We start from the raw sequence: 10,606 nt of genomic DNA, 5'->3' as shown, positions 1-10,606 counted from the left end.
ATTGCACTGGGTCTTTTATTGGTGTGACAGTCAACTGTCACAAGACAACAAAAAAACAAGTCTGTGTTCAGCATAAGGCTGTTCCAAACATAAGGCTAAAGTGAGGTGGACAAATGTCTGGCTATATCCTCTGATGACATTTCTAGTTGAAAACCCCAAAGCAGAGTAAAGCATGACAGAACAAAAGACCCCCCCCACCCCTGTCTGTTAACTGAGGTGAAGAGTGTTGCTTATTTCCCCAGCTACTTTGTTCCTGAACCACATCTGCCTGGCCTCTGGGACCAAGCTTGGTGTCCAGGGATCCAGGGTCTCTGCCTAAGCTAGGGGACGGAGCTGCTGCTTTCTCCTTTGCAGGTTCAACTGGTAGCAAAGCTGAGCACATATCCCAGGGAAATGCAGATACACGCAGGGACAAGACAGTGATGCAGCTGGTCACAAAGCCTGCACCAGTCAAGGACTGCCTTTAGCAGAATTCACATAAAATACAGACAGATAGCCAAGACCCTTTCTTCTTCTCTGGCTTCTAAAGATATGTGTTCATTAGTGAAGGCACATATACACACTGAAAAATGGTAGAAGTGATTAAAAAAAAGAATTATCCTTCAGGCACATCTGCCTGGGTCAGCCCCTCTGTCTGTCCAGTACTGGCACCGATTTTCAATCACACACACACAGTTCTCACCAGCAGCTAACATGTAGTCTTTGCAGCATGTGCACACACATGCACACACACGAGAGAGAGACAGAGTACTCATACTATAGAAGGAGTCAGAAAAGATTACATTACAAAAATAAAATAGAACAGACTATGATGATCAGTTGCAGGGCTTGGCCAAACAAGCATACTGATTGGCTGCATTTCACATGCAGCACTGCTTTTCACAGGCTGAGAGCCCTGTGTTTCACAGTCTTATCAGTTAGGATGTTTATGCTTGCTAGACATGGTGCCTGTACCTTATAGCTCACCAGTTAGTGTGACTGGGAGGTTTGTTTTTTGTGACTGTCTTTCACTTTAGATGTTCTCCATCAGGTGAAAGCATTCCTACATTTATATCTGCTCAGAAATTAGGGTGAATGACCAGACTTGGTTTCCATAACTTCCTCCCTTTATTATCTCTTATTGCCTCAGAAAAAGACTCTTGTCCAGATACACTTAAAAGAACTTTCTTCTACATGCCCTTACACTATCCACCCCTCTGGAACGCATGAAATGCATAGATTAGAACAGGGGAAATCATAGAATGTATCATAGAATCATAGAGTGGCCTGGGTTGAAAAGGACCACAATGATCATCTAGTTTCAATCCCACTGCTGTGGGCAGTGCTGACAACCAGCTGCCCAGAGCCACATCCAGCCTGGCCTTGAATGCCTCCAGGGATGGAGCATCCACAACCTCCTTGGGCAACCTGTTCCATTGTGTCACCACCCTGTGTGTGAAAAACTTCCTCCTAATATCTAACTTAAATCTCCCCTGCCTCAGTTTAAAACTATTCCCCCTTGTCCTATCACTATCCACCCTCATAAGCAGTTGTATCCCCTCCTGTTTATACACTCCCTGCAAGTACTGGAAGCCACAATGAAGTCTCCCCGGAGCCTTCTCTTCTTCAAGCTAAACCCAACCCAAGCCCAGTTTCCTCAACCTTTCATCACAGGAGAGATGCTCCAGCCCTCTGATCATCTTAGTGGCCCTCCTCTGGACCCACTCAAGAGCTCCACATTCTTCCTGTACTGGGGGCCCCAGGCCTGGATGCAGTCCTGCAGATGGGGCCTCAAAAGAGCTGAGTAGAGAGGGACAATCACCTCCCTCTCCCTGCTGGCCAGCCCTTTTTTAATGCAGCCCAGAACATAGTTGGCTTTCCAGGCTGCAGGCACACGCTGTTGGCTCGTGTCCAGTCTCTTGTCCACCAGGACACCCAAGTCCTTCTCTGCAGGGCTGCTCTCAAGTTCTTCCCCCAGTTTGTATAAACACCTGGGATTGCCCCGACCCAAGTGCAGCACCCTGCATTTGGCCTTATTGAACCTCATTGGGTTATCATGGACCCACTTCTCCAGCCTGTCCAGGTCTCTCTGAATGGCATCCCTTCCTTCCAGTGTATTGACTGCACCGCTCAGCTTGCTGTCATCTGCAAACTTGCTGAGGGTGCACTCGATACCATTGTCTATGTCATTGATGGAGATGTTGAAGAGCACCAGTCCCAAGACTGACCGCCCTCCACCCAGACATAGAACTGTTGATCACAACCCCTTGCATCCAGCCAACCAATTCTTAATCTACTGGAGTCCATGCTTCAAATCTATACCTCTCCAATTTAGAGAGAAGGATGTGGCAAGGGACCATGTCAAAGGCTTTATAGAAGTCCAGGTAGATGACATCTGTCGCCCTTCCCGTATCCACCAATGTCATCACTCCATCATAAATGGCCACCAGATCGGTCAGGCAAGATCTGCCCTTGGTGAAGCCATGCTGGCTGTTTTGGGTCACCTCTTCATCTCGCATGTGCTTTAACATGGTAACCAGGAAGATCTGCTCCATGATCTTCCCAGGCACAGAAGTGAGGGTCACTGGCTCCCTAGGTAATCCTTTCTCCCTTTCTTAAAAATGGGAATGTTTCCCTTTTTCCAGTCACTGAGGATTTCACCTGGTGAAATCCATCTGAACCAGAGAGAAAGTTTCTTCTCAAAGGTATTAAATCCCTGAGATACCTTGGATGACAATGCAGTTATTTCCTACTGCTATTAATTTAGGAACTGCTCTGATCCAGACATCTGAGCAATCTGCAGCAGTTTGGGACAAGCCTGGCTGTAAGAAGAGAAGATATTGGTGACTTTGGAGATTGATTGATGTCTGAAAAAGTCTCACACACAAGAAAAAAAGTCCAAGACACAGTGGTGTAAGATTCAGGTTTATTTGCATTGCACCAGGGAAAGGACATAGGATCTCTGCATTTCTAAGCGAAATTCTTCATCATCAGGGTAGATTTAGGATTATAGATTGAAATCAGATGGAAAATATTCAGGAGTCCTGTAATTCAAGGAAGAGGATTAAAAAAATCAGTGATGTTCAAAGATTTTCTTTCTCCCTAACCCTCTCTTTTCTTAGGCTGCAAAGACAGTCAAGGCCAAGGGCTGTTTCCCCTGGGCTGGAAGAATTCTGTCCTTCTACACTCCTCCAAAGCCTGGAAAAAGGGCAATTTCCTTCCAGCTCCCTCTATGATTAAGTTCAATTTAATTTTTTTTTTTTTTTTTTTTTTTTTTTTTTTTACTTACATAGACGACTGGTGTCTCGAAGCTGTTCTGTAAGGGAGAAAGAGTTGTGTCAGCGCTGAAAATACTGTGTGCAGCTAGGACTCTTATTTAAATTGGGTAGTCCAGCTGCAGCATGATGACTCCTTCATTCCACAAAATCATAAATGAGCTCAGGAAGATGATCCCCTTTGCAAAGCTTTGGAGTACCTTTCAGTCATGATGCATTACAGTATGGCTTGGATGCATTAAGGCAAACTGATGGGGCCAGCCAATAGATTTTTACTTTTTTTTCTGCACTGAAGAGTGCAGACAACTGATCCTGGGAAAATCCAAGACTAAATGGTAGATAAGAACTCATCAAACTAAAAAATCTAGCAGAGACCATGGAAATAATGGACATATTATACTAGTTGATACTGTTCCCTGCTTCAAACTCCATTTTTTTCCTTTCAAGGACATACCATCTTGTTTAACAATGATAGCAGTTTCCTGCAATCTTAAATAAAAGAAATTGGACATACTCACGCCATTATGACTGAAGTTCTGTCCAGCCAACTTGATTCCCATCAAAGCTGATAGGGTTCTGCAAGAAAAACAGAGCTGTAGTGGGGCTGCCCGGGAGCTCCTGGTGCTCTTTATCCCATGTAGTGCAAAGCAGAGACAACCCAGGAGCTGTTTGTGTGGGGTGGTAAGAAGGACTTTTTGAGTGTGGAAATACTCACCCCTAGGGCACCCTGGGGATTCTGAGAAGTTGAGAGAACAGAGTGTTATGAGAATCCTACTTTGCTACCACCATGTCTACCCCCTTTGTACATTCCCTACCCCTCCCACATTGTCCAGAACCCTGGGACTGGGGCAGAGAAAGGAGTTCAGGTTATGAGCAGAGTTACGTCTGTGTGGAGGCACTTAGGGGAAGAAGGATTGTACACCCTGTGGTCAAGAGTTGGACCAAGACAGAAGATGTTGCCAAAGTCCACTCAGTTCTTTCCCAAACCGAGTCCAGACTGAGGCAGCAGACAGATCTTGGGCCAGGGCTGACTGCTCAGGGTTGGGTTGCTCATGGTTTTCTTCCCCCATATCCGACCTTAAGAGCACAGGGAAAGGGCAACTGTCTTTTAGTTCCTTTTGCAATGGAAGTTGTGATCTATTGCAATACTCACATAGACGACAGTGGGTTCGAAGCCAACCTACAGTAGAGAAGGCGAAGAGAGAGAAAGAAAGAGATATCTGTGAGTGCTAGAGATTTTGTAAGGGCAGAAGAGGTGGGAAAGGTTCAACTGAAAGTACAGGCTAGTTCTAAAGTGAGTAACTAGTCAGGCCCAAGTCCTGGTGATCATGGCCCTTTCCAGATATAGAGCATCTACCCTGAGATGGGTAAACTGGGCTTTATGCAACAACTCTCCACTGCAATATGTGGGGTGCAATAGCAAGAGTAGAGCTGTTTTCCTTTCTTATTTGTACTGAGATGGACAAAAAAAGCACAGAACAAGTGTGAACTCCAAGGATAAGGAGATGACACCATAATGGGATGGATGCAGCAGAGGCTGCATCCAAATTCTGATACCTTCAAAACTATATTCCCACCCTCATGTGCCAGTGCTACGTAATATTCCCCATGTACCAATACACAAACCGTGCACCTGAGACATAATAATTTGTGTTCCTCTTTCACTGCAATTCTTCCCATCTCTTCATTCTCCTTTTTCAGTGATCCCAAATTGTTCTGCTTTGGGCTGTTGTACAGCTACGTCCTCATCTTCATGTATTTCTGAGTTTGCAGTATCTCACAGTACTCCTCCTTCCTCTTTCCTCATGTCCCACTGTTTTGGAGTTTGTCCCACATCTCACAACCTCACAATTCCTACTATGCTTTCAATGTTCCAGGCTTTGTCTCAGATAATTGCCTCCTCCATTCTACACTAAGACCAACTTCCAAGAATCTTCCAGGACCTCCAGTATCAGGCATATTTTCCTGAAGCCTCCCTGACGCAGCCACTGCATGAATTTTGTACAAATAAGTACACTTCAGTTCTCTCAGCTCCTATCACCTCCCAGTTTCCTGTATCCTCAGAACAAGCAAAGTGAAGGGGCAGAAGTCAACGCTCCTCTCCTACACTAAAAGCAGACTGCAGATAGCACTGAGGAAAACTTCCTGGAAGGATTCTGTAAAGGGCTTTATGGCAACTAGAACAAATTGGAATGGCTTGGAAATCCAACTGTGAAGAAAGAACTACTCTTTTCTTGAGGAGTAGCATAGTACGGGGGGCACCAGTGCAAGAGGAAGAAATGAATCTACGTTTAGTGAGACTTTTGACAATGACAAATGTCCAAGAAGTTAAGGGCCAATCTTTACTCCGCACAGAGAAGAGAATGGACTTCTTTCCCCAGACTCATCCTCAATTACCCCAGAGAGTGCCTCAGTTCTTACCCCAATGTTTTTGAAGCGCTGACCACCAACCCCGTCAAAGCCGCCACCGTTCTGCAAGAAAAACACAGCTTTAGTGGTGCCTTATCAGGATCTCCTGGTGCTCTTTATCCCATATAGGGCAAAGCAGAGACAACCCAAGAGATGTTTATATGGGGGGGTAAGGAGAGAAGGGCTGCTTGGGTGTGGGAATACTCACTGTTAGGGTACCCTGAGGATCCTGAGAAGTTGAGAGAACAGGGTGTTATGAGAATTCTACTTTGCTACCACCTTTGTTCATTTTCTACCCCTCCCAGCTTGTCCAGAACCCTGGGACTGGGGCAAAGGAAGGATCTCAGGCCATGTGGGGAGTTACATCTGGGTGGAGACACTTAGGGGAAGAAGAGGTGTAGACCCTTCCCCCATATCTAAACTTGGGAGCACAGGAAAAGTTCAACTGCCTGTTAGTTACAGTTGCAATGGAAGTTGTGGTCTGTTTCAATACTCACATAGATGACAGGGGGTTGGAAGCCATTCTAGAATGAAGCAGAGAAAATGGAGAGAGAGAAAGAGAGAGAGAGGAGAGAGATTTGTGAATGCTTATGCATTTTTCTGAGCATCACCTAGGGCCATGATGTTGGGTACTTCTGGAACCCATCTTCTTCCCAAGTTTCTCTGGCTTTATCACCCTGGCTTTCAGAGACAGGTTCTGCCCCCTCCTGTGTGGTTTGACTCACACCCCTGCACACTCACCCCATTGTTGAAGCCGCCATCTCCAACTTGGTTCCAGTCCTGAAAGGAATACACACAGTCTATAGCTGTAGTCCTGTCATGACTAGAACCAGGAACAGTCAGGACCAGATGGATAGCATGAGGAATAAGGTCCCCTGAGTGCTCCGAGTTCTAAGACCTACTACAGTTGTATGCTGGATGTTCTTAGTCCCTTGACCACCTCCTCCCCATCATGGTCATTTTGCAATCCTACTAACAGTTTCCATATACCCTGAATTACCCAGCCCCTCCCATTTTTCCTACCAGGGGAACTGCCTTCGTGCCTCCGAGCATTAGGAGACAAACAGCCAGGACCGCAACACAGATCTGTCCCTTCATGGCTTCTTCCTTCCAACAGAGTACTCAGTACTTCAGGCTGGGGCAATGCACAATGCTGAGCCTGGGGCTAGATTTATAGGACACAGCCAGATCTTGCCACATCAACCTTGACTGAGCCAGCCCTGATATCCTGACCAAGCCCATGTTTTTCCTGCTATCACGTGCCCCTACCTTGGCTTATCACTACCTCCTAATCTCCCTTCGACCACTCCTTTTTGTTGGACAATACCTTTGTTTTGATCTTTCAAGGGGGATGTCAGCCGTTTCACACACAAACTCCATCTTAGGTCTACCTTTGATATTAGATCAGTATGTTTGAGCTCTGGGATAGCGCAGTTTGGAAATTTTCCACAGATGAGGAAACGTCCCAATTCCTGGCCCCAACTCCTGTCCCACAACTGCCTGATTCCAGTGACAAATGATTTGTTCCTCTGAGTGGTGATATCTTGTCACTCCGTGGGATATCCACAGCCTTCCTGTAATGCTGTGTTCTGACTGTTCGGTTTTGGTAAGTCTCCCAAACTCAAAATGAACCTACATATTCAGATTTAGCTCTGTCCTCTTCCATGTCTGGGAGATGTCTCCTTTGTGCCACGTTTCCTAAGCTAAAAAGCTTTGCTTTAAGAGGAGGCCAGAGAATGACTTTCGAACAACCTTGGTTGTTTTGGCAAAGACCGTTACCAGCTCTGACTTTCATCAATTTTCAGACATAATGAACCTGGCAGTGGTTTTGGCAATGACTTTGAACATGGCCTCCTCCTGGCCAGGACTGGCAAATAGGACAAAAGTATCTCCTATAAATATTTGCCAGTGTTATCAAACAAGGTCCCTATTCAGAGAGAAAGCTGCACCCAGAATGGCCCAGGGGCCTCATGGTAATTTCATAGTTAATAGGAGTGTTTCTGCAGTGGGCACCCTGGAGTTGGAGGTTTGAAACTTTCCATCCCCTCATTGCAATAGACTGAGAAAAGCTGAGACCAGTGTTCCAGGAGGCAGCTCAGGAGAAGACTGAGGCTTGTTGGGACAACACACTACCTCCAGTCAGAATGGTGCCTTTTGTCAATAAACTACCATCCCTGGGACTCTGATAGTCAGAACAGAGCTGTCACAGCCAAGAAGGGGATGGTCTCCCACGCTGCTTCACACTAGGAGCTTCAGAGATCATGGAGATGGTGTGAGCTGGAACACAGGGCAGGTGCAGAGAGGTTGAGGGTTCTGGGTTTGTGCAGCCAGGAAGCAGTCTTTCCTTCGTCAGACAGAGCTGAGAAGGGGTTAGGCATAGACTTGGAGATATGTAACAAAGAACTGACAGTTGATAGGCATAAGCTGGATTGGGAGTTATCCTACTAAGGCAGAGAGACAACTCATTTGCCAGAGATGTGAGGCAGCCCTGGGCAGGGTAAGTGAGAGATTGGTTTGTACCTGGGAACATTTTTCAAACTGCCCTCACCCTGTCTGTGTGAGATCTGTCCTGGTGCTGCTTGAATTCCAGCAAGTTCAGTTCCATGACTACTTCTCTGGGGAGCCTGTTCCAGGGCCTGACTATCCTTTGGTGAAGAATGTCTTCTTAACAGCCAACTTGACCCTCCCCTGACACAGCTCCATGCTGTTCCCTCAAGTGCTTTCACTGCAACCAGAGAGAGGAGATCACATTGCCCTTGTGAGAAAGCCATTCGCCACAATGAGGCCTCCCCTCTGTGTTCTTTCTCTGGGTTAAACAAACCAAAGGACTTCAGCCACTCTCAATATATCTTCCCTATTTCTGTAGCCCTCCTTTGGACACTGCTTAATAGTTTTATGTCCTGTTTGTACTGTGGCACCCAATCTGCACACAGATGAGGTTGCACAAGTGTGGAGTGTACAGCAGGACAATCACTTCCCTTGATGAGCTAGCAATGCCATACTCTGGGATATGGTTGGATTGGGAGCCAGGATAGCTGTATTCTCACCTCAGCTTGGAGAAGAAAATAGGAAGTCAGACATTCATAGAAGCATGACTTTATCTGCTGGCCAAAACCTACAAGCCCACACAGGTGGAATTCAGATTTGGCCATATCCATACCCACTCTGTCATTCACAAGGGTTCCCAGGTTCTTTTACCACTCTGACAGATGTATTCTTGGATGACTGTAGGAGGAGGATGAAAAAGAGGAAGAACAAATACAGGCCCCAGAGTTTCGCCTCAATGGTTAATGCAGTGCAGGGCTGATGGGAACCAGAACTTTGGACAGATGGCCACACTGGATCCCTCCTCTACACCAACAGGGAGCAGTTTGACCCTTGTATAATGTGCTGGGCATTTGACATAGGCTCAGAGTGTATCATATATGTGAGCAGAGAGGTTTGCGCCTGGAGAGGGAGGAGGGATAGGGGTTGTGTTATTATGTGTGTAAGAAATTATGTGCTTGTTTATATGTAGACAGTGTAGTATGCACAACAGGTGTGTAGGTGTGCAATCATTTATGTGTTACCTCAAAAGAATGTGCATGCATAGAAAGTATGTTTAATGTCTATTGTGTGTATACATGTGATGAGTGTTTATGCAGTGGAGAAAATATGCATGAGTATGTGTCTATTCACCATGATGAGTAAGCAATGGTGTGTGTGTGATATGATGTGTGTGCATACATAGACTACACATATGTGTGCATGTGTGTGTGCACATACTCATGCGTGTCCATTTGACCAAACATCCGAGAGTAATAACAGCACTGCTCACAGAGAGCAGCTCCCAGAAGCAGCCAATAGGCACAGAAGTTTGGGCAACAGTCTTTGTCTCTCCTTCTGGGTTAAGGTAAAAGAGCCCTGGGGAACATCAGGCAGCCCTCTGATAAACTCGATGGTACTTGCTCTTGTTAGGCAAAAACAAAAGTAATGGAAGCAAGTAGTGTCTGGGCCCAAAGAAGTTGTGGATGCCTCTAGCAAGATCAATGATTTTCTAATGAGTGTGCTTGACCTTGGGTGCTAAGAGAATGATATTCTATGGTATGGAATATACCTTTGGTCAGTTTGGGTCAAACATACTGCTTATGTTCCCTCCAGCTCCTTTTGCTCTCCAGCCTCCTCAGTAGTAGAGCAGTGTGAGAAGCTGAAAAGTCTTTAGCTTAGCATAAGTACTGCTCTGAAACAACTAAAACATTGGTGCATTATAAATTATTTTTCTACTAAATCCAAAAGAAGGCACCATACCAGCCACTATGGAAAAAATGAATTCTATCTCAGCTGAACCCAGGATAATATTCTGTATTGTCTAACTCTTATTCTATATCATCTACCATAGTGGAAAGTATGTACACTTTCCAGTACGTATACATTAAACATGATCATCCTTCTTATCCTTTGAAAAACAGGTACCATTCCCCTACTCTGTGAACCCTCCCTTTAAATTGTCTCTTTAAAACATCTGTTGAGCTCATTTTAGTACATGACTTTGGGTTCCATCTGTCATAACAGTCCTTCAGGGCTGGAGACTTTGTGTGTGGTGTTAGATTGTTGTATGCTGAAACCAGTTCTGGCTCTCTCACATCTGCAGTCATTGAGTTATATCACCACTGCCCATTTCTTGGTTCCATCAAAATTCATTCTTCATCAGTCTTGGTGACTCTTAATGGTACTACTGGTGATATGACATATATCAATCATAGTATCAATGACATACATTATTATATAGCAATTAACATAATAAAACCAAATTATTGGCAATTCTCACCCAATATCAAATTCCCTTGAGATACATACTGGACTTCCTCATTCCAAATGCACACAGGTTCCTGATCAAAACCAGTCTCACAAATGGCTTTGTTTTTACTCAAGGCAGGAGTAAGTCTGACTGTCTTGCCCAGAAT

The 10,606-nt window shown here is 45.3% G+C and overlaps 1 long non-coding RNA gene across 1 annotated transcript; it reads right to left on the bottom strand.

The window, feature by feature from the left end:
• Positions 1-2,898: 2,898 nt before the first annotated feature.
• On the bottom strand, positions 2,899-5,669 carry LOC116239868 (uncharacterized). The gene is made up of 6 exons (XR_004169175.2): positions 4,888-5,669; positions 4,408-4,434; positions 3,970-3,990; positions 3,773-3,830; positions 3,269-3,295; positions 2,899-3,023 (listed from the first exon to the last, which is right to left on the bottom strand). It is a non-coding gene; the product is annotated as an uncharacterized LOC116239868 (long non-coding RNA).
• Positions 5,670-10,606: the final 4,937 nt, after the last annotated feature.

This window comes from Phasianus colchicus, chromosome 1 (genome assembly GCF_987193195.1).
Source record: "Phasianus colchicus chromosome 1, bPhaCol1.hap1.1, whole genome shotgun sequence".
Classification (NCBI taxonomy): domain Eukaryota; kingdom Metazoa; phylum Chordata; class Aves; order Galliformes; family Phasianidae; genus Phasianus; species Phasianus colchicus.
This window is presented reverse-complemented; position numbering and strand designations above follow the sequence as displayed.